The sequence below is a fragment of the Garra rufa genome, chromosome 1, assembly GCF_049309525.1.
Source record: "Garra rufa chromosome 1, GarRuf1.0, whole genome shotgun sequence".
Lineage (NCBI taxonomy): Eukaryota > Metazoa > Chordata > Actinopteri > Cypriniformes > Cyprinidae > Garra > Garra rufa.
Window position 1 is genome coordinate 98,268,312 of NC_133361.1, and position 22,678 is coordinate 98,290,989.

A 22,678-nucleotide genomic window follows, 5' to 3' on the forward strand; every position below is an offset into this window, starting at 1 on the left:
ACAGCAGAAGGAACTCAGCATTTTCGGGTGATACACAATAAGCAGGTTAAAACCTGCCGGTTGTGTATGAGCCCGGAGCATTTCCTGAAGGATTGTCCAGACTTTAAGTGTCGCAAATGTGAGGAGCATGGTCATTTTGCACGGGAATGCAATGCAGTGAAGTGTCCAGACTGTTTTAAAACGCTAAACAAATGTGAATGCTGGATGCAGAACAACGAGGAAGAGGAGGAGCAACAAATGAACGGGCAGATGCATAACAACACTACAGAAACCCAAGAAACAAACGAAGAGGAAGAGCAGTACGAGATAACTGGAAGAGAGGGACATGGGACTAGTAAAGAACAAGAAAAAGAAGAGCAACAGGAAGTAGAAGATCAGGAGGAAAGAATGGAGGAAGAGAAATCAGCGGAAGAAACACTATCAAGGGGAGGAGAACTGATTGTAGTAGAACTGACAGGAGAGGAAGGAATAAAGAACCAAAAGGACAGAGGACTGGGAATAATGCCACGGAGAAAACAACTGAAGGTAATACCTAATTTGGAAATGGCAAAAAGGAAAAGACTTAAGTATTCAGAGAATAAAATTGAGGTGTTGAGTGGGGAAGATGGAGAAGATAATCAAGAATGACTGTTTTTAATTATTTATTTTTGTACAGTATGGTTTTAAATTTTGTATGCTGGAATGCAAGAGGATTAATGAATATGAACAAACTGAAAAATACTCTAGAACTATGCAAGAAAGAAGACATTATTGTATTTCAGGAAACGAACTGGAAAAAGGAGGTAATTGACAATGTCAAAAAGATGTGGAATGGTGAAATGTTTTATAGTAATGGAGATGTAAAGTTAGGAAGTGGAGTGGCGATTTTAATAAGAAATGATATTGACTGCAAAGTGAAAGAAATATATAATGATGGAAAAGGAAAATGTAATGCTGTTGAAATAAGTCACGGGGAAAAAGAGTTTATTTTAATGAATGTTCATGCGCCAACAGAAGAGAAAGAAAAAAGGGAGTTTTTTGAAAACATTAGAGGAATAATAGATAAATGGAAGTCAGTAATAATTGTAGGAGATTTTAACACTGTGTTTAGTAAAAGAGATATAGCGGAGGGAATGGTTTTTAGAACAGACATGGGAAGAAAAGAGCTGGTATCTTTAATGGAAGAAAGAAACATGACTGATGTGTGGAGGGAGAGACATGAAAACAAAAAAGAATTTACTAGAAGGAGCTTGGTTGGTAACTTTTTGAATCAAACGAGAATTGATTTTATTTTAAGTACAAGGGATATAGATTATTTTATTGATGATATTGTTTATAGTGACACTAGTTTTAGTGATCACAAGATGATAAGGTGGAAAATAGATTTTAACAAGGAGGATAAAGGACCAGGGGTGTGGATTTTAAATTCTGGAATTTTAAAAGATGAGAATTACAAATTGGGAATATATGATTTAATGGAACAGGAAAAGAAGGATGGCATGTATGGGGAAGACAAACGAATATGGTGGGAAAATGTAAAATATGAAATAAAGAAGTATTCAATTGAATTTAGTAAAGGTATGAGAAAAGCCAAAAATGCTAAAGAACAGGGAATTAGAGAAAGTTTAAGAAAAGAAACAAAGGAAAAGGTAATGGATATTCAAAAAATAGTAGAGTTAGAAGAGAAGCTTAAGAAAATGGAAGAGGAAAAATGTCAAGGGGCAAGACTAAGGAGCAAAGCTAGATACACAATAGAAGGGGAAAAATGTACTAAATTTTTTTTTGACCTAGAAAGAAGAAGGGGAAGGGCAGATACAATAAAAGAACTAAAAAACAAAGATGAAGAGTCCATAATAGGAACAGAGTTACTCTTAAATGAAGTAAGGATTTTTTATGAAGACTTGTTTAGAGAGGAAGGTATAGAAGAGGAAAACAAAAATTACTTACTGCAACATATCAAAGCGAGAGTAGAAGAAGAAGACAAAAAAGACTGTGACGAGGAAATAAAGGAAGAAGAGATAATACAAGCGATAGAAAGTCTAAAAAGTAACAAAAGTCCGGGAATAGATGGAATAGTGAATGAATTTTATAAGATTTTTAAGAAGGAAATAAGTAAGATCTTAAAAGAAGTGTATGATGAAATATTTAAGAAAAAAGAGCTGGATCAAAGAATGAGTATGGGACTAATGAAGTTGATTTATAAAAGAAAAGGTGATAATAAGAGTTTGAAGAATTATAGGCCGATTACAATGTTGAATGCAGATTTGAAGATTTTAGCTAAAATTTTATCAAGTAGATTGAAGAATGTCTTACCAAAAATAATTGAGACAAACCAGGCCTACGGGGTGACAGGGAGGGATATAGCGGATACAACAAGTGGTATACGAGACATAATGAGTATTTTAAAGGAAAATAATAGGAAAGGATATATAATTAGCCTAGACTTCGAGAAGGCTTTCGATAGAGTGGAGCATGAGTTTTTATTTTCGATTTTAGATCATTTTGGTTTTGGGGAGAATTTTAAAGAGTGGTTAAGGATTTTATATAGAAATATAATGACAAGAGTAAAATGTAACGGCTTTTTAACCAATCCTTTTAATGTCACAAGATCCATTAGACAAGGATGTCCATTATCAGCACAGCTATATACGCTGATAGCAGAACCACTAGGGATGTTAATTCAAAAAGATAAAGAAATAAAAGGGATAAAAATTGAGGAGGGACTAGAAGAAACAAAAGTATTTCAATATGCAGATGACACTACACTAATTGTGGAAGATTATAAAAGTGTTGAAAATGTAATGGAAAGGGTGACAAGGTTTTGTAAAGGTACAGGAGCAAAAGTAAATGCGGAAAAAACTGTTTATATGAGATTTGGAGAAGTGTCTGATTTAAAAGAGGTTCTGGGTTTTAAAGAAGTACAAGAAATGAAGATTTTAGGAGTAACGCTAGGTAAAGATGAGAAGAGTGCAACAGACAGAATGTGGGAAGAGGTTATAGGTGCAATGAAAAACAGATTGAATTTTTGGCAAAAAAGAATTTTGAATTTGAAAGGGAAGGTTTTAATAGCGAACGTTTTAATGTTAACCAAAATGTGGTACATTTTATCAGTGGTTTCAATGCCAAAATGGGTGGAAAAAAGAGTAAAAGAATATATTATGGATTTTATATGGGAGAAAAAACCCCCAAGAATAGCATACCACACACTCATTGGAAGGCCAGAAGAGGGAGGGTTGGGACTTGTTGATATAGAATTAAAAAAGAAAAGTATGAGAGTGAAGGTGGTTAAAAAATATTTGGACATGGATAAAAAGGGAGATTGGAAAATTACAATGAAACATTTTTTAGCAAAATGTGGGAATGTATTTTTAAATGATAACATTTTATGGATGAAACTCAAAAATTGGATGATGGAGGGGATACCAAATTTTTATAAAGAGGTTTTAGTTGCTTGGGGGTTTTTTCTCAAGGAGATTGATTTTAAGCCATTTGGGAGAAAAACGGTCCTCAATCAACCTATTTTCTTGAACAGTAACATTGTTTTTAATGGACAAGTTTTATTTTTTAAGAAATGGTGGGAAGTAGGGATAAGGCAAGTCAAAGATGTGTTGTATGAATTTAAAGATGGATTTTTGCCGTTACAAGTGATCATAGATGCTATGGAAGAAGAAAAAGAAGAATATAGTGTGGCTAGTCTGGAAAAACAATATGATGAAGTTAAAAGTGCAGTACCAAAAGAGTGGTTGGAAGAAATTAAAAAAAGAGAAGAAACAGAAAGCAAAGTTGATGTGTATATGAAAATGGAAGACAAAATGGTGGATTTGAGATTGTGTAATGTAAGGATGTTTTATCAATGTCTTAAAAAATATATTTTTAAGAAACCCAATGCAAATCAAATGTGGTTGAGACATTTTAATGGAATTGAAGAGAATGATATTTGGAAGAATATAAGAAGTGGGATTGGAAGTACAGATTTGGAGTGTCTAGACTATTTTATCAGACATAATGTGATTTTTTCGGAAATGAGGCTTTGTATAATGGGGAAGGAAAGTGATGCCATTTGTAAAATATGTAAAAAACAGGATGAAGGTATTCTACATTTGTTTTTATTTTGTGAAAAATTGGAAACATTTTTTCAAATGTTAAAGAAAATGATTAAGAGTTTAAGGGATGGGAAAGAAGAGAGTGACTGGAATCAAACTTTAATTTTGGGAGTGAAGGAAAAATGCAAGAATAAAAAAGTGATAGAGTTGTTATTGGTTTTGGCGAAAAGTGCTATATGGAAAAGGAGGAATTTAGGAAAGAGTAAAGGGTGTGTATTAGATCTGTGGAGATTATTTAAATGTAAGGTTGAGGAGTACATTTTAACACTGTGGAATTATTTTAAAATGGAAAAAAAAGAGATGCTGTTTTACAAAATATTTTCAAAACAAGTGGAGGAAGTGTTAAAAGGAAATGGGATTGAAATGCCAGAAAATTGATGTTTTGATTTTGATGTATTTTGTGGATGATGAATTGTATATGCTCAAATGTAATTTAATTGTCATTTTTATTTCATTCATGTAATGAATTTTAAACTTGTATAATAATAATAAAAAAAAAAAAAAAAAAAGAGCGCCCGATCTCGTCTGATCTCGGAAGCTAAGCAGCGTCGGGCCTGGTTAGTACTTGGATGGGAGACCGCCTGGGAATACCAGGTGCTGTAAGCTTTTGCCTTTTCTTCACTATTTATATAATATGCTGGCTTTTACGGAGGCTGATCTTTAAATAGCCCACTTTTTGGAGCAGCCCTCGCTTATGGCCATACCGCGCTGAGAGCGCCCGATCTCGTCTGATCTCGGAAGCTAAGCAGCGTCGGGCCTGGTTAGTACTTGGGTGGGAGACCGCCTGGGAATACCAGGTGCTGTAAGCTTTTGCCTTTTCTTCACTATTTATATAATATGCTGGCTTTTAGAAAGACGTGTTTTACCGCTCTATTTATTACAATCATTTAAATGTATTATAGAGTTTTAAGTGTTTTACATGTTTTTTAGGCCATTTTATTACTCTTAACATTTTAAGTGTATGTGTCTTTAATAAATGGATGGTTGGCCTGTCATGTGACTAGACACATGACAGGAAGCAGGAAGTACAACTGTATAAGAGAGCAGCATGACAAACAAAGGACAGTCACCAAACTGTTGGATTGAGGAGTTGCTAATTTTAGAGCTCACCTTTCCATTCACCACCTGCAAACTTTGGATTACACTTTCTGTGGATTGTATATACACTGGTGGACACTCACATTGGACTTATCAACACACTGGGGTTCTTGGACTGTTTTTAGGGTATGGACAAATGAACTGTATTCTTTTAACAGAGTTTACCTGTTTTTAGGGTATGGACAAATGAACTGTATTCTTTTAACAGAGTTTACCTAGTTTTATCGTGTTGTTTTAAAGTCTTTTATGTGAACCTTGTAAATACACCAAATCTATTTAAACCAATTTTCTTTTATGTCTCATTCTTTTAACCACTAGTCATCTCTCACAGTTAAATCTGACCCCATTTTAGTCTTGTAACTCGGCTGATAAGGCCGATTGTTACACTTTTATGGGAGACCGCCTGGGAATACCAGGTGCTGTAAGCTTTTGCCTTTTATTCACTATTTATATAATATGCTGGCTTTTACGGAGGCTGATCTTTAAATAGCCCACTTTTTGGAGCAGCCCTCGCTTATGGCCATACCGCGCTGAGAGCGCCCGATCTCGTCTGATCTCGGAAGCTACGCAGCGTCGGGCCTGGTTAGTACTTGGATGGGAGACCTCCTGGGAATACCAGGTGCTGTAAGCTTTTGCCTTTTCTTCACTATTTATATAATATGCTGGCTTTTACGGAGGCTGATCTTTAAATAGCCCACTTTTTGGAGCAGCCCTCGCTTATGGCCATACCGCGCTGAGAGCGCCCGATCTCGTCTGGTCTCGGAAGCTAAGCAGCGTCGGGCCTGGTTAGTACTTGGATGGGAGACAGCCTGGGAATACCAGGTGCTGTAAGCTTTTGCCTTTTCTTCACTATTTATATAATATGCTGGCTTTTACGGAGGCTGATCTTTAAATAGCCCACTTTTTGGAGCAGCCCTCACTTATGGCCATACCGCGCTGAGAGCGCCCGATCTCGTCTGATCTCGGAAGCTAAGCAGCGTCGGGCCTGGTTAGTACTTGGGTGGGAGACCGCCTGGGAATACCAGGTGCTGTAAGCTTTTGCCTTTTCTTCACTATTTATATAATATGCTGGCTTTTAGAAAGACGTGTTTTACCGCTCTATTTATTACAATCATTTAAATGTATTATAGAGTTTTAAGTGTTTTACATGTTTTTTAGGCCATTTTATTACTCTTAACATTTTAAGTGTATGTGTCTTTAATAAATGGATGGTTGGCCTGTCATGTGACTAGACACATGACAGGAAGCAGGAAGTACAACTGTATAAGAGAGCAGCATGACAAACAAAGGACAGTCACCAAACTGTTGGATTGAGGAGTTGCTAATTTTAGAGCTCACCTTTCCATTCACCACCTGCAAACTTTGGATTACACTTTCTGTGGATTGTATATACACTGGTGGACACTCACATTGGACTTATCAACACACTGGGGTTCTTGGACTGTTTTTAGGGTATGGACAAATGAACTGTATTCTTTTAACAGAGTTTACCTGTTTTTAGGGTATGGACAAATGAACTGTATTATTTTAACAGAGTTTACCTAGTTTTATCGTGTTGTTTTAAAGTCTTTTATGTGAACCTTGTAAATACACCAAATCTATTTAAACCAATTTTCTTTTATGTCTCATTCTTTTAACCACTAGTCATCTCTCACAGTTAAATCTGACCCCATTTTAGTCTTGTAACTCGGCTGATAAGGCCGATTGTTACACTTTTATGGGAGACCGCCTGGGAATACCAGGTGCTGTAAGCTTTTGCCTTTTCTTCACTATTTATATAATATGCTGGCTTTTACGGAGGCTGATCTTTAAATAGCCCACTTTTTGGAGCAGCCCTCGCTTATGGCCATACCGCGCTGAGAGCGCCCGATCTCGTCTGATCTCGGAAGCTACGCAGCGTCGGGCCTGGTTAGTACTTGGATGGGAGACCTCCTGGGAATACCAGGTGCTGTAAGCTTTTGCCTTTTCTTCGCTATTTATATAATATGCTGGCTTTTACGGAGGCTGATCTTTAAATAGCCCACTTTTTAGAGCAGCCCTCGCTTATGTCCATACCGCGCTGAGAGCGCCCGATCTCGTCTGATCTCGGAAGCTAAGCAGCGTCGGGCCTGGTTAGTACTTAGATGGGAGACCGCCTGGGAATACCAGGTGCTGTAAGCTTTTGCCTTTTCTTCACTATTTATATAATATGCTGGCTTTTAGAAAGACGTGTTTTACCGCTCTATTTATTACAATCATTTAAATGTATTATAGAGTTTTAAGTGTTTTACATGTTTTTTAGGCCATTTTATTACTCTTAACATTTTAAGTGTATGTGTCTTTAATAAATGGATGGTTGGCCTGTCATGTGACTAGACACATGACAGGAAGCAGGAAGTACAACTGTATAAAAGAGCAGCATGACAAACAAAGGACAGTCACCAAACTGTTGGATTGAGGAGTTGCTAATTTTAGAGCTCACCTTTCCATTCACCACCTGCAAACTTTGGATTACACTTTCTGTGGATTGTATATACACTGGTGGACACTCACATTGGACTTATCAACACACTGGGGTTCTTGGACTGTTTTTAGGGTATGGACAAATGAACTGTATTCTTTTAACAGAGTTTACCTGTTTTTAGGGTATGGACAAATGAACTGTATTCTTTTAACAGAGTTTACCTAGTTTTATCGTGTTGTTTTAAAGTCTTTTATGTGAACCTTGTAAATACACCAAATCTATTTAAACCAATTTTCTTTTATGTCTCATTCTTTTAACCACTAGTCATCTCTCACAGTTAAATCTGACCCCATTTTAGTCTTGTAACTCGGCTGATAAGGCCGATTGTTACACTTTTATGGGAGACCGCCTGGGAATACCAGGTGCTGTAAGCTTTTGCCTTTTCTTCACTATTTATATAATATGCTGGCTTTTACGGAGGCTGATCTTTAAATAGCCCACTTTTTGGAGCAGCCCTCGCTTACGGCCATACCCCCACCTGAGGCGCTAGAGAGCAAACAGGAAGTGAGTTGGCAGTTTGTAGTGTGCAGTAGGTGAGATAGGCTCACCATTTTTCTGGGTGTTTTTTCACATTTATTTTGTTTGTTTTTTAGTTAGAAGGAGTTTTTTTTTTTTTTGAGGAAGGTTTTTTTTAACCCCAAACAGGTCTTTCTGTTTGGGGTTTGAGACAACCAAAATATGGATTTAATGGACAAAGAACACGGACTGGTAAAACAACATGAGATGGGAAATGCGGAACCAGGATTTGTTGCAGACATAACTGAAAGGAATATAAATGAAAGACATGGAGAAAACAATAATGAAACGTGGGCGACGGTGGTTTCAAGGAGGAAACAAGAAAGAAAAACAACTGGACAAGAACGGAAAGGAGATCTACAATCAACTGAAGGTATTGGAATTGAGAAAGAAGTTGGAGAAAAAAGAAATGTTTTATCTCAACGACAACAAATGATACAGAAATTAAGCAAACAAACAAGGTATCAGAGGGAATACAAGAAAGAAGCAACATTAACAATGACTGTTAAAGATATAGAAAATATAACAATACTAATGATAATTAAAGCAGTTGAAGAGAAAGTTGGAATGGGAAAATTGATCGGACTGAGAAGAAAAAATAATTATGATTTTGAAATGACTATGGAAAGTGAGATGGACTGTGATTTGCTGTTGAATGGAATAATGATAAACGGACAAGAATGTGAGATAAGGAAATTGTGTGCAACAGAAAGAATGGTGTCTTTCTTGAGTCTGCCCAGCTATATTGAAGATGAGGAAATCAGTCAAAAACTAATCAATTGGGGTGTAACTCCCATTCTACCACTAAGAAGAAGATATCATCCCGGGACAACGGTGGCAGACGGAACACGATTTTTGAGGGTAAAGTTTCCACAAGAGGTGACGTCTTTACCATACAACACAAGCTTCAGGACTGAAGAAGGAGTGCAGTACTTCAGAGTGATTCACGATAATCAAGTGAAGACATGCAGGATCTGTGTAAGTCCGGAGCATGAAAAAAAGGACTGCCCACAATTCACATGCAGAAATTGTCTTGAGCAGGGGCATTATGCGCGAGACTGTAAAGTCCCGCGGTGCCAAGGCTGCCAAAAGACAATGTTAAGATGCAGATGCGAGATAGAAGACGAGGAAAATGAAGATCCAGGAATGGAAATACAAGAGGTAATGGGATTTACAACAATTGAGAGGTTAAATGACTCACAAAGGCAGACGCAAGGAGAGGACGAGAAACAAGATGACGAGGAAGAGGAGAACAACAACATAGATGAGAATAAAGAAAAGAAGGAAGATGAAGAACAAGGAATGGAGATGGGAGGAGGAGCGAACAAAGAGGATATAAATTTGATTAAAGAAGGATTTTCTAAGGAACAGGACGATGTGGACACTAATGAACTGGACTACGAAAAAGGACAAGAAAAAGAAAAAGCTGAGGATAAGGGAATAAAGACACTGACTGAGGTAAGAGGAGCAGACAATGGGGGGGAAATTCGTGGAATGGAAAACAAAGGAAAAGAAAGACTGAATAGATGTGTAAAAACAAGAAAAGATGGCTTAGACATTCAACAGGTTCTTAAAAGGCAGAAGATAAGAAGAGAAGAGCAAAAGGAAAGACTGGAGAGGAGGAAAGCTGAAATGGGTGAAGTAAAAAATACTTTTTTGAAAGACAATGAAACGGATTGAATGGTGGGTTTTGGTTTTTCCAATCTTTTCTTTAATGAGCTCTATATCAATTGTATCGCTGAATGCTAGAGGATTATCCAAATGTCAAAAGTTTGAAAGATTAATGTGTCTGACCAAAAAATGTGATGTGCTATGTTTACAAGAAACGAAATGGGAAGATAAAATAAGTGATGAAATTAGAAAATTATGGAACGGAGAAATATATAGTAACTGTGATATGGAAAGGAAGAGAGGGGTAGCTATTTTAATAAGAAAAGGAGTATTTGAAGAAGTAAATATAGATTATAAAGACACAAAGGGAAGAATAATAATTGTTAAATTTGTGTGTAATGGAAAAGAAATGAAAGTGTGTAATATACATGCACCAAATGATGAAAGAGATAAATTTAATTTTTACAGGGATATGAATGAGTTAATAGAAAAACATGACAACATTATGGTGTTAGGTGATTTTAACACTGTAATACAGAGAATTGATGTAGATGATTCAATGGGATTTAGAAGAGATAGAGGGAGGAATGAACTACATAACATAATGGAGAAATATAATATGGTGGATGTGTGGAGAGAGAGGAATGGTATGAAAAGAGAATATTCAAGAAGACAAATTGTTGATAGAGTTCTAAAGCAAAGTAGAATAGACTTATTTTTATGTAAGAAAAAGGAAGCATATTATGTCACTAAGGCGTCTTACAAAAATTATAGTGAGAGTGATCATGATTTTTTATGGATATTGATGAATTTTAATGAGGCTGATAAAGGACCAGGGGTGTGGATATTAAATGCAGAACTTCTAAAAAATGAAATATACAGAATGGAAATAGAAAGTATAATAATTAATAGTGTAAATGAGGAAATGTATGAAATAGAAAAAGGGTTTTGGTGGGACATTCTAAAAAAAAGAATAAAAAAATTCTCAATGGAATATTCAAAAAAATGGCAAAAAGTCAAAAAGATGAAAGAAAATAAGATCAAAAAAGAGTGGGATGAAGAAATGAGGAAAGTAAATGAGCATGATGAAAATATTGATAAGATAATAGAATTACAGGAAGAATTAAAGAAAATAGAAGAAGAGAAGTGTAAAGGAGCAATAATAAGAAGTAGGGCGAAAGACATTGTAGAAGGAGAAAGAAGTACGAAATATTTTTATGAATTAGAAAAAACAAGACAGAGAGCAGATATAATAAAAAGTATTAAAACAGAAGATGCGAGGATTGTAGAAGATAAAACAGGAATTTTGGAAGAAGTCAGAGAATTCTATAAGCATTTATTTACCAAAAATGAGATAGTTTTAGAAGATGAGGAATTTGTATTAAGTAAAATACAGGTTAAAGTTAATGAGGGAGACAAAGAAATGTGTGAGAGTGAGATTACGGAATTAGAAATAGGAATTGCAATTGATCAACTGAAAAATGGTAAAAGTCCAGGAATAGATGGATTAACAGCTGAATTTTATAAGGTTTTTAAAGATGTGTTATGTCCAATTTTAAATGAAATATTTATAGATAATTTTAAAAAAGGGAATTTAACGAATAGTATGAAGAAAGGTATGGTGAAAATAATTTACAAGAAAAAAGGTGATAAGAGAGACCTGAAAAACTACAGACCACTAAGCATGTTGAATACAGATTATAAAATATTAGCCAAAATTTTAGCCAATCGATTGAAAATAGTAGTACCAAATATAATTACTACAAATCAAGCATATGCTGTTCTAAAAAGAGATATTACTGATGTCATTAACAATATAAGAGATATGATATGGTACATGAAGGAGGAGAAAGAAACAGGATATATAATAAGTGTGGATTTAGAAAAGGCTTTTGATAGAGTTGAACACAAATACTTGATACATGTGATGGAGAGATTTGGTTTTGGGGAGAATTTTTTAAAATGGATAAAATGTTTATATACAGATATAAGTAGTTGTGTAAAAGTGAATGGTTTTTTAACTAAAGATTTTAAAATAACGAGATCAATCAGACAAGGGTGTCCTATGTCAGCATTATTATACACTTTAGTATCTGAAGCTTTAGGACTGGCAGTAGACCAGGAAAAGAACATAAAAGGAATACGCATAAAAGGAGAAGAATCAGAACAAAAAATATTTCAATATGCAGATGACACGACATTGTTTGTAAAAGATATTAAAAGTATGGATAAAGCAATGGAAGTTTTAGAAAGATATTGTAAAGGAACAGGGGCAAAAGTTAATAAAGAAAAAACTACATACATGAAAATTGGATTACCGAATGATCTGCTGAATAAAATGCAATTTAAGGAAGAAAAGAAGAGTATGAAAATTTTAGGTATAAGGGTTGGAGAAAATGAAAATGAAATAAGAGAAGTGGTATGGGAGGAGGTTTTAAAAGGAATGGAGAAGAGATTAAATTTCTGGAAATTAAGAGGATTATTTTTAAAAGGGAAGGTTTTAGTTATTAATTCTTTGTTTTTATCAAAAATGTGGTATGTATTGGGTTCTGTGAGTTTGCCTATATGGGTGTATAAAAAAATCAAATCTATTGTTTTAAACTTTTTATGGGAGGGGAAACCATCGAAAATTGCTTATGACACTCTAATTGGAAAGGTGGAGGAAGGAGGGTTGGGACTAATAGATCCATTAATAAGAATGAAAAGTATAAGAATAAAAACTGTTAATAAATACTGGAAACATGGGAAATATGCGTGGAAGGGTGTAATGAACTATTTTTTAAATAAATGTGGAAAAATGGGAGATGATGTTTTATGGATGAAGCTAAAAGAAAACATGATGAACGGAATACCAGAGTTTTATAAAGAGGTTGTAAAAGCATGGGGTGATTTTAGAAAGCATGTTGTTTGTACGTCTTTTACCAGGGAAGAGATTTTAAGACAACCATTGTTTTTAAATAATCAAATTAAAAAGGGAAATGATACCATTTTTTATAAAAAATGGTTTTATGCGGGGATAAAGCAAATAAAAGATATTTTGTATGAAGTGATACCTGGTTTTGTACCGGTGCAAGTAATAAGAGACGCAATTGTAGAAAATTATGACAATGAAACTAAAACAGTCTTAGAAAAACAATACAAACAAATGAAAGAAGTAATACCGGAAGAATGGATAAATATTATAGAAGGTACAGAAGAAACAAAAGGTAATGATGGAATGATGATTGATTTTAAAAGTAATGACAAACAGCATGCTTTTAAAGATGGTATTTTAAAGATGTTTTATTCTTGTTTATGTGAAGATGTTTTTATCACACCAAAAGCAGAAGGATATTGGCAAAGATTGTACCCAAGTATGGAAACTAAGAAAATATGGAAAAATCTAAGAGCTTGGTGGAAAAGTCCAATTTTAGAAAACTTTGATTATATTTTAAGACATAATTGTTTATTAAGTGAAATGAGACTGTGTAAATTTGGAATGGCAAGTGATGCAATATGCAAGGTATGTAATAGGGAAGATGAAGGATTGATACATATTTTTTTTAAATGCACAGGGTTAAAATGTTTTATAAAAAAATTAAAAGAAATGACAAGTAAATTGGGAGTAGAACAAAGATGTATTGATGAAGAATGGGAAACAATGTTTTTATTTGGTTCTAAAGGTAATTTTAAGAATGTGTGTTTTTTAAATTTGATATTAACCATTGCTAGATTTGTAATTTGGAGCAGAAGAAATTTTGTCAAACAAAAGAAAACAAAAATACCTGTGTGCAAACTTTTTAAGGTGAAGATGTGTTTTATTTTAAATGTTTTGTTTGATTACTGTAATATGAATGAAGAGAAAGATGTTTTTGTCAAAATTTTTGTAAATGATAACCCATTTATTGAAATGACATGGTTTCGATTTAATGTATTGTTGCCAGAATGTGATTCAGACTGTTTTTAAAATGTATTAACATGTTTTAAATAAATAAATAAATTTAAAAAAAAAAAAAAAAAAAAAAAAAAGAGCGCCCGATCTCGTCTGATCTCGGAAGCAAAGCAGCGTCGGGCCTGGTTAGTACTTAGATGGGAGACCGCCTGGGAATACCAGGTGCTGTAAGCTTTTGCCTTTAAAAAAAAAAAAAAAAAAAAAAAAAAAAAGAGCGCCCGATCTCGTCTGATCTCGGAAGCTACGCAGCGTCAGGCCTGGTTAGTACTTGGATGGGAGACCTCCTGGGAATACCAGGTGCTGTAAGCTTTTGCCTTTTCTTCACTATTTATATAATATGCTGGCTTTTACGGAGGCTGATCTTTAAATAGCCCACTTTTTGGAGCAGCCCTCGCTTATGGCCATACCGCGCTGAGAGCGCCCGATCTCGTCTGATCTCGGAAGCTAAGCAGCGTCGGGCCTGGTTAGTACTTAGATGGGAGACCGCCTGGGAATACCAGGTGCTGTAAGCTTTTGCCTTTTCTTCACTATTTATATAATATGCTGGCTTTTAGAAAGACGTGTTTTACCGCTCTATTTATTACAATCATTTAAATGTATTATAGAGTTTTAAGTGTTTTACATGTTTTTTAGGCCATTTTATTACTCTTAACATTTTAAGTGTATGTGTCTTTAATAAATGGATGGTTGGCCTGTCATGTGACTAGACACATGACAGGAAGCAGGAAGTACAACTGTATAAAAGAGCAGCATGACAAACAAAGGACAGTCACCAAACTGTTGGATTGAGGAGTTGCTAATTTTAGAGCTCACCTTTCCATTCACCACCTGCAAACTTTGGATTACACTTTCTGTGGATTGTATATACACTGGTGGACACTCACATTGGACTTATCAACACACTGGGGTTCTTGGACTGTTTTTAGGGTATGGACAAATGAACTGTATTCTTTTAACAGAGTTTACCTGTTTTTAGGGTATGGACAAATGAACTGTATTCTTTTAACAGAGTTTACCTAGTTTTATCGTGTTGTTTTAAAGTCTTTTATGTGAACCTTGTAAATACACCAAATCTATTTAAACCAATTTTCTTTTATGTCTCATTCTTTTAACCACTAGTCATCTCTCACAGTTAAATCTGACCCCATTTTAGTCTTGTAACTCGGCTGATAAGGCCGATTGTTACACTTTTATGGGAGACCGCCTGGGAATACCAGGTGCTGTAAGCTTTTGCCTTTTCTTCACTATTTATATAATATGCTGGCTTTTACGGAGGCTGATCTTTAAATAGCCCACTTTTTGGAGCAGCCCTCGCTTATGGCCATACCGCGCTGAGAGCGCCCGATCTCGTCTGATCTCGGAAGCTACGCAGCGTCAGGCCTGGTTAGTACTTGGATGGGAGACCTCCTGGGAATACCAGGTGCTGTAAGCTTTTGCCTTTTCTTCACTATTTATATAATATGCTGGCTTTTACGGAGGCTGATCTTTAAATAGCCCACTTTTTGGAGCAGCCCTCGCTTATGGCCACACCACCCTGAGAGCGCCCTAGAGCAAACCAGGAAGTGTGTGACTGCAGTTTGGAAAGAGAGATACTCTTACCTTCTCGATTTATTTGGTTAGTGTGAGTGAAAATAAGTTTTGGTTTGTGTTAGTAAGTTTTTTTGTTTTAAACCACTAACCAGCAGCCGTGTGCTGTCTGGGAAGTGGTTTGTGTTTGTTGTTTTTTCGCAAGTATGAGTGATTCGGACGGACTACACGGCAGCAACAAGGAAATGGCGGCAGAGATAGAGATGGCAAAAGAACAAAGGACTGAATTAGGACAACGAGAAAGGATCATAAGCAGCACAAAGAGGCTATACAGGAAAGAGGCAACAATAACTATTGATGTGAGTGAAACAAGAGATGGCAATGCAGAGAGTATCATTAAAGCAATAACGAAGAAAATCGGTGTGAAGGGAATTTTGGCGGTGCGCCCGAAACAACAGAAACAATATGAGGTAACAATGGAATCTGAGGAATGTTGTGATGAACTGTTAAATGGACTGGATATCAATGGACACATTTGTGAAGTGAGGAAGTTGGAAGACAGGGAGTATGTGGTGTCATTTATGCATATACCCGTCTATCTGAGTGACGACGACATCATAACGAAACTGGAGGGGTGGGGAGTTATCCCTGTCTCAAGTATGAAGAGGAGATGTTATCCAGGTACGGATATTGAAGATGGAACAAGGTTCATCAAAGCTAAATTCCCAAGAGAGGTGGCGTCGCTCCCATACAGTACGCGGTTTGAGACAGCAGAAGGAACTCAGCATTTTCGGGTGATACACAATAAGCAGGTTAAAACCTGCCGGTTGTGTATGAGCCCGGAGCATTTCCTGAAGGATTGTCCAGACTTTAAGTGTCGCAAATGTGAGGAGCATGGTCATTTTGCACGGGAATGCAATGCAGTGAAGTGTCCAGACTGTTTTAAAACGCTAAACAAATGTGAATGCTGGATGCAGAACAACGAGGAAGAGGAGGAGCAACAAATGAACGGGCAGATGCATAACAACACTACAGAAACCCAAGAAACAAACGAAGAGGAAGAGCAGTACGAGATAACTGGAAGAGAGGGACATGGGACTAGTAAAGAACAAGAAAAAGAAGAGCAACAGGAAGTAGAAGATCAGGAGGAAAGAATGGAGGAAGAGAAATCAGCGGAAGAAACACTATCAAGGGGAGGAGAACTGATTGTAGTAGAACTGACAGGAGAGGAAGGAATAAAGAACCAAAAGGACAGAGGACTGGGAATAATGCCACGGAGAAAACAACTGAAGGTAATACCTAATTTGGAAATGGCAAAAAGGAAAAGACTTAAGTATTCAGAGAATAAAATTGAGGTGTTGAGTGGGGAAGATGGAGAAGATAATCAAGAATGACTGTTTTTAATTATTTATTTTTGTACAGTATGGTTTTAAATTTTGTATGCTGGAATGCAAGAGGATTAATGAATATGAACAAACTGAAAAATACTCTAGAACTATGCAAGAAAGAAGACATTATTGTATTTCAGGAAACGAACTGGAAAAAGGAGGTAATTGACAATGTCAAAAAGATGTGGAATGGTGAAATGTTTTATAGTAATGGAGATGTAAAGTTAGGAAGTGGAGTGGCGATTTTAATAAGAAATGATATTGACTGCAAAGTGAAAGAAATATATAATGATGGAAAAGGAAAATGTAATGCTGTTGAAATAAGTCACGGGGAAAAAGAGTTTATTTTAATGAATGTTCATGCGCCAACAGAAGAGAAAGAAAAAAGGGAGTTTTTTGAAAACATTAGAGGAATAATAGATAAATGGAAGTCAGTAATAATTGTAGGAGATTTTAACACTGTGTTTAGTAAAAGAGATATAGCGGAGGGAATGGTTTTTAGAACAGACATGGGAAGAAAAGAGCTGGTATCTTTAATGGAAGAAAGAAACATGACTGATGTGTGGAGGGAGAGACATGAAAACAAAAAAGAATTTACTAGAAGGAGCTTGGTTGGTAACTTTTTGAATCAAACGAGAATTGATTTTATTTTAAGTACAAGGGATATAGATTATTTTATTGATGATATTGTTTATAGTGACACTAGTTTTAGTGATCACAAGATGATAAGGTGGAAAATAGATTTTAACAAGGAGGATAAAGGACCAGGGGTGTGGATTTTAAATTCTGGAATTTTAAAAGATGAGAATTACAAATTGGGAATATATGATTTAATGGAACAGGAAAAGAAGGATGGCATGTATGGGGAAGACAAACGAATATGGTGGGAAAATGTAAAATATGAAATAAAGAAGTATTCAATTGAATTTAGTAAAGGTATGAGAAAAGCCAAAAATGCTAAAGAACAGGGAATTAGAGAAAGTTTAAGAAAAGAAACAAAGGAAAAGGTAATGGATATTCAAAAAATAGTAGAGTTAGAAGAGAAGCTTAAGAAAATGGAAGAGGAAAAATGTCAAGGGGCAAGACTAAGGAGCAAAGCTAGATACACAATAGAAGGGGAAAAATGTACTAAATTTTTTTTTGACCTAGAAAGAAGAAGGGGAAGGGCAGATACAATAAAAGAACTAAAAAACAAAGATGAAGAGTCCATAATAGGAACAGAGTTACTCTTAAATGAAGTAAGGATTTTTTATGAAGACTTGTTTAGAGAGGAAGGTATAGAAGAGGAAAACAAAAATTACTTACTGCAACATATCAAAGCGAGAGTAGAAGAAGAAGACAAAAAAGACTGTGACGAGGAAATAAAGGAAGAAGAGATAATACAAGCGATAGAAAGTCTAAAAAGTAACAAAAGTCCGGGAATAGATGGAATAGTGAATGAATTTTATAAGATTTTTAAGAAGGAAATAAGTAAGATCTTAAAAGAAGTGTATGATGAAATATTTAAGAAAAAAGAGCTGGATCAAAGAATGAGTATGGGACTAATGAAGTTGATTTATAAAAGAAAAGGTGATAATAAGAGTTTGAAGAATTATAGGCCGATTACAATGTTGAATGCAGATTTGAAGATTTTAGCTAAAATTTTATCAAGTAGATTGAAGAATGTCTTACCAAAAATAATTGAGACAAACCAGGCCTACGGGGTGACAGGGAGGGATATAGCGGATACAACAAGTGGTATACGAGACATAATGAGTATTTTAAAGGAAAATAATAGGAAAGGATATATAATTAGCCTAGACTTCGAGAAGGCTTTCGATAGAGTGGAGCATGAGTTTTTATTTTCGATTTTAGATCATTTTGGTTTTGGGGAGAATTTTAAAGAGTGGTTAAGGATTTTATATAGAAATATAATGACAAGAGTAAAATGTAACGGCTTTTTAACCAATCCTTTTAATGTCACAAGATCCATTAGACAAGGATGTCCATTATCAGCACAGCTATATACGCTGATAGCAGAACCACTAGGGATGTTAATTCAAAAAGATAAAGAAATAAAAGGGATAAAAATTGAGGAGGGACTAGAAGAAACAAAAGTATTTCAATATGCAGATGACACTACACTAATTGTGGAAGATTATAAAAGTGTTGAAAATGTAATGGAAAGGGTGACAAGGTTTTGTAAAGGTACAGGAGCAAAAGTAAATGCGGAAAAAACTGTTTATATGAGATTTGGAGAAGTGTCTGATTTAAAAGAGGTTCTGGGTTTTAAAGAAGTACAAGAAATGAAGATTTTAGGAGTAACGCTAGGTAAAGATGAGAAGAGTGCAACAGACAGAATGTGGGAAGAGGTTATAGGTGCAATGAAAAACAGATTGAATTTTTGGCAAAAAAGAATTTTGAATTTGAAAGGGAAGGTTTTAATAGCGAACGTTTTAATGTTAACCAAAATGTGGTACATTTTATCAGTGGTTTCAATGCCAAAATGGGTGGAAAAAAGAGTAAAAGAATATATTATGGATTTTATATGGGAGAAAAAACCCCCAAGAATAGCATACCACACACTCATTGGAAGGCCAGAAGAGGGAGGGTTGGGACTTGTTGATATAGAATTAAAAAAGAAAAGTATGAGAGTGAAGGTGGTTAAAAAATATTTGGACATGGATAAAAAGGGAGATTGGAAAATTACAATGAAACATTTTTTAGCAAAATGTGGGAATGTATTTTTAAATGATAACATTTTATGGATGAAACTCAAAAATTGGATGATGGAGGGGATACCAAATTTTTATAAAGAGGTTTTAGTTGCTTGGGGGTTTTTTCTCAAGGAGATTGATTTTAAGCCATTTGGGAGAAAAACGGTCCTCAATCAACCTATTTTCTTGAACAGTAACATTGTTTTTAATGGACAAGTTTTATTTTTTAAGAAATGGTGGGAAGTAGGGATAAGGCAAGTCAAAGATGTGTTGTATGAATTTAAAGATGGATTTTTGCCGTTACAAGTGATCATAGATGCTATGGAAGAAGAAAAAGAAGAATATAGTGTGGCTAGTCTGGAAAAACAATATGATGAAGTTAAAAGTGCAGTACCAAAAGAGTGGTTGGAAGAAATTAAAAAAAGAGAAGAAACAGAAAGCAAAGTTGATGTGTATATGAAAATGGAAGACAAAATGGTGGATTTGAGATTGTGTAATGTAAGGATGTTTTATCAATGTCTTAAAAAATATATTTTTAAGAAACCCAATGCAAATCAAATGTGGTTGAGACATTTTAATGGAATTGAAGAGAATGATATTTGGAAGAATATAAGAAGTGGGATTGGAAGTACAGATTTGGAGTGTCTAGACTATTTTATCAGACATAATGTGATTTTTTCGGAAATGAGGCTTTGTATAATGGGGAAGGAAAGTGATGCCATTTGTAAAATATGTAAAAAACAGGATGAAGGTATTCTACATTTGTTTTTATTTTGTGAAAAATTGGAAACATTTTTTCAAATGTTAAAGAAAATGATTAAGAGTTTAAGGGATGGGAAAGAAGAGAGTGACTGGAATCAAACTTTAATTTTGGGAGTGAAGGAAAAATGCAAGAATAAAAAAGTGATAGAGTTGTTATTGGTTTTGGCGAAAAGTGCTATATGGAAAAGGAGGAATTTAGGAAAGAGTAAAGGGTGTGTATTAGATCTGTGGAGATTATTTAAATGTAAGGTTGAGGAGTACATTTTAACACTGTGGAATTATTTTAAAATGGAAAAAAAAGAGATGCTGTTTTACAAAATATTTTCAAAACAAGTGGAGGAAGTGTTAAAAGGAAATGGGATTGAAATGCCAGAAAATTGATGTTTTGATTTTGATGTATTTTGTGGATGATGAATTGTATATGCTCAAATGTAATTTAATTGTCATTTTTATTTCATTCATGTAATGAATTTTAAACTTGTATAATAATAATAAAAAAAAAAAAAAAAAAAGAGCGCCCGATCTCGTCTGATCTCGGAAGCTAAGCAGCGTCGGGCCTGGTTAGTACTTGGATGGGAGACCGCCTGGGAATACCAGGTGCTGTAAGCTTTTGCCTTTTCTTCACTATTTATATAATATGCTGGCTTTTACGGAGGCTGATCTTTAAATAGCCCACTTTTTGGAGCAGCCCTCGCTTATGGCCATACCGCGCTGAGAGCGCCCGATCTCGTCTGATCTCGGAAGCTAAGCAGCGTCGGGCCTGGTTAGTACTTGGGTGGGAGACCGCCTGGGAATACCAGGTGCTGTAAGCTTTTGCCTTTTCTTCACTATTTATATAATATGCTGGCTTTTAGAAAGACGTGTTTTACCGCTCTATTTATTACAATCATTTAAATGTATTATAGAGTTTTAAGTGTTTTACATGTTTTTTAGGCCATTTTATTACTCTTAACATTTTAAGTGTATGTGTCTTTAATAAATGGATGGTTGGCCTGTCATGTGACTAGACACATGACAGGAAGCAGGAAGTACAACTGTATAAGAGAGCAGCATGACAAACAAAGGACAGTCACCAAACTGTTGGATTGAGGAGTTGCTAATTTTAGAGCTCACCTTTCCATTCACCACCTGCAAACTTTGGATTACACTTTCTGTGGATTGTATATACACTGGTGGACACTCACATTGGACTTATCAACACACTGGGGTTCTTGGACTGTTTTTAGGGTATGGACAAATGAACTGTATTCTTTTAACAGAGTTTACCTGTTTTTAGGGTATGGACAAATGAACTGTATTCTTTTAACAGAGTTTACCTAGTTTTATCGTGTTGTTTTAAAGTCTTTTATGTGAACCTTGTAAATACACCAAATCTATTTAAACCAATTTTCTTTTATGTCTCATTCTTTTAACCACTAGTCATCTCTCACAGTTAAATCTGACCCCATTTTAGTCTTGTAACTCGGCTGATAAGGCCGATTGTTACACTTTTATGGGAGACCGCCTGGGAATACCAGGTGCTGTAAGCTTTTGCCTTTTATTCACTATTTATATAATATGCTGGCTTTTACGGAGGCTGATCTTTAAATAGCCCACTTTTTGGAGCAGCCCTCGCTTATGGCCATACCGCGCTGAGAGCGCCCGATCTCGTCTGATCTCGGAAGCTACGCAGCGTCGGGCCTGGTTAGTACTTGGATGGGAGACCTCCTGGGAATACCAGGTGCTGTAAGCTTTTGCCTTTTCTTCACTATTTATATAATATGCTGGCTTTTACGGAGGCTGATCTTTAAATAGCCCACTTTTTGGAGCAGCCCTCGCTTATGGCCATACCGCGCTGAGAGCGCCCGATCTCGTCTGGTCTCGGAAGCTAAGCAGCGTCGGGCCTGGTTAGTACTTGGATGGGAGACAGCCTGGGAATACCAGGTGCTGTAAGCTTTTGCCTTTTCTTCACTATTTATATAATATGCTGGCTTTTACGGAGGCTGATCTTTAAATAGCCCACTTTTTGGAGCAGCCCTCACTTATGGCCATACCGCGCTGAGAGCGCCCGATCTCGTCTGATCTCGGAAGCTAAGCAGCGTCGGGCCTGGTTAGTACTTGGGTGGGAGACCGCCTGGGAATACCAGGTGCTGTAAGCTTTTGCCTTTTCTTCACTATTTATATAATATGCTGGCTTTTAGAAAGACGTGTTTTACCGCTCTATTTATTACAATCATTTAAATGTATTATAGAGTTTTAAGTGTTTTACATGTTTTTTAGGCCATTTTATTACTCTTAACATTTTAAGTGTATGTGTCTTTAATAAATGGATGGTTGGCCTGTCATGTGACTAGACACATGACAGGAAGCAGGAAGTACAACTGTATAAGAGAGCAGCATGACAAACAAAGGACAGTCACCAAACTGTTGGATTGAGGAGTTGCTAATTTTAGAGCTCACCTTTCCATTCACCACCTGCAAACTTTGGATTACACTTTCTGTGGATTGTATATACACTGGTGGACACTCACATTGGACTTATCAACACACTGGGGTTCTTGGACTGTTTTTAGGGTATGGACAAA

At 35.7% G+C, this 22,678-nt stretch overlaps 12 non-coding genes across 12 annotated transcripts; all 12 read left to right on the forward strand.

Moving 5' to 3' along the window:
• The first annotated feature begins 4,772 nt into the window (after positions 1-4,772).
• On the forward strand, positions 4,773-4,891 carry LOC141294381 (5S ribosomal RNA). Its single transcript, XR_012340939.1, has one exon. It is a non-coding gene; the product is annotated as a 5S ribosomal RNA (ribosomal RNA).
• An 801-nt stretch (positions 4,892-5,692) lies between these two features.
• On the forward strand, positions 5,693-5,811 carry LOC141317456 (5S ribosomal RNA). The gene has a single exon (XR_012351834.1). It is a non-coding gene; the product is annotated as a 5S ribosomal RNA (ribosomal RNA).
• Positions 5,812-5,895: 84 nt separating this feature from the next.
• LOC141319020 (5S ribosomal RNA) lies at positions 5,896-6,014 on the forward strand. Its single transcript, XR_012353300.1, has one exon. It is a non-coding gene; the product is annotated as a 5S ribosomal RNA (ribosomal RNA).
• Positions 6,015-6,098: 84 nt separating this feature from the next.
• Positions 6,099-6,217, forward strand: LOC141314329 (5S ribosomal RNA). The gene has a single exon (XR_012350116.1). It is a non-coding gene; the product is annotated as a 5S ribosomal RNA (ribosomal RNA).
• Positions 6,218-7,018: 801 nt separating this feature from the next.
• Positions 7,019-7,137, forward strand: LOC141317457 (5S ribosomal RNA). The gene has a single exon (XR_012351835.1). It is a non-coding gene; the product is annotated as a 5S ribosomal RNA (ribosomal RNA).
• An 84-nt stretch (positions 7,138-7,221) lies between these two features.
• Positions 7,222-7,340, forward strand: LOC141317881 (5S ribosomal RNA). Its single transcript, XR_012352232.1, has one exon. It is a non-coding gene; the product is annotated as a 5S ribosomal RNA (ribosomal RNA).
• Positions 7,341-14,134: 6,794 nt separating this feature from the next.
• Positions 14,135-14,253, forward strand: LOC141295687 (5S ribosomal RNA). Its single transcript, XR_012341119.1, has one exon. It is a non-coding gene; the product is annotated as a 5S ribosomal RNA (ribosomal RNA).
• Positions 14,254-15,054: 801 nt separating this feature from the next.
• On the forward strand, positions 15,055-15,173 carry LOC141318952 (5S ribosomal RNA). Its single transcript, XR_012353236.1, has one exon. It is a non-coding gene; the product is annotated as a 5S ribosomal RNA (ribosomal RNA).
• A 5,634-nt stretch (positions 15,174-20,807) lies between these two features.
• Positions 20,808-20,926, forward strand: LOC141294392 (5S ribosomal RNA). Its single transcript, XR_012340940.1, has one exon. It is a non-coding gene; the product is annotated as a 5S ribosomal RNA (ribosomal RNA).
• An 801-nt stretch (positions 20,927-21,727) lies between these two features.
• LOC141317459 (5S ribosomal RNA) lies at positions 21,728-21,846 on the forward strand. Its single transcript, XR_012351837.1, has one exon. It is a non-coding gene; the product is annotated as a 5S ribosomal RNA (ribosomal RNA).
• Positions 21,847-21,930: 84 nt separating this feature from the next.
• LOC141319021 (5S ribosomal RNA) lies at positions 21,931-22,049 on the forward strand. Its single transcript, XR_012353301.1, has one exon. It is a non-coding gene; the product is annotated as a 5S ribosomal RNA (ribosomal RNA).
• Positions 22,050-22,133: 84 nt separating this feature from the next.
• Positions 22,134-22,252, forward strand: LOC141314340 (5S ribosomal RNA). Its single transcript, XR_012350117.1, has one exon. It is a non-coding gene; the product is annotated as a 5S ribosomal RNA (ribosomal RNA).
• Positions 22,253-22,678: the final 426 nt, after the last annotated feature.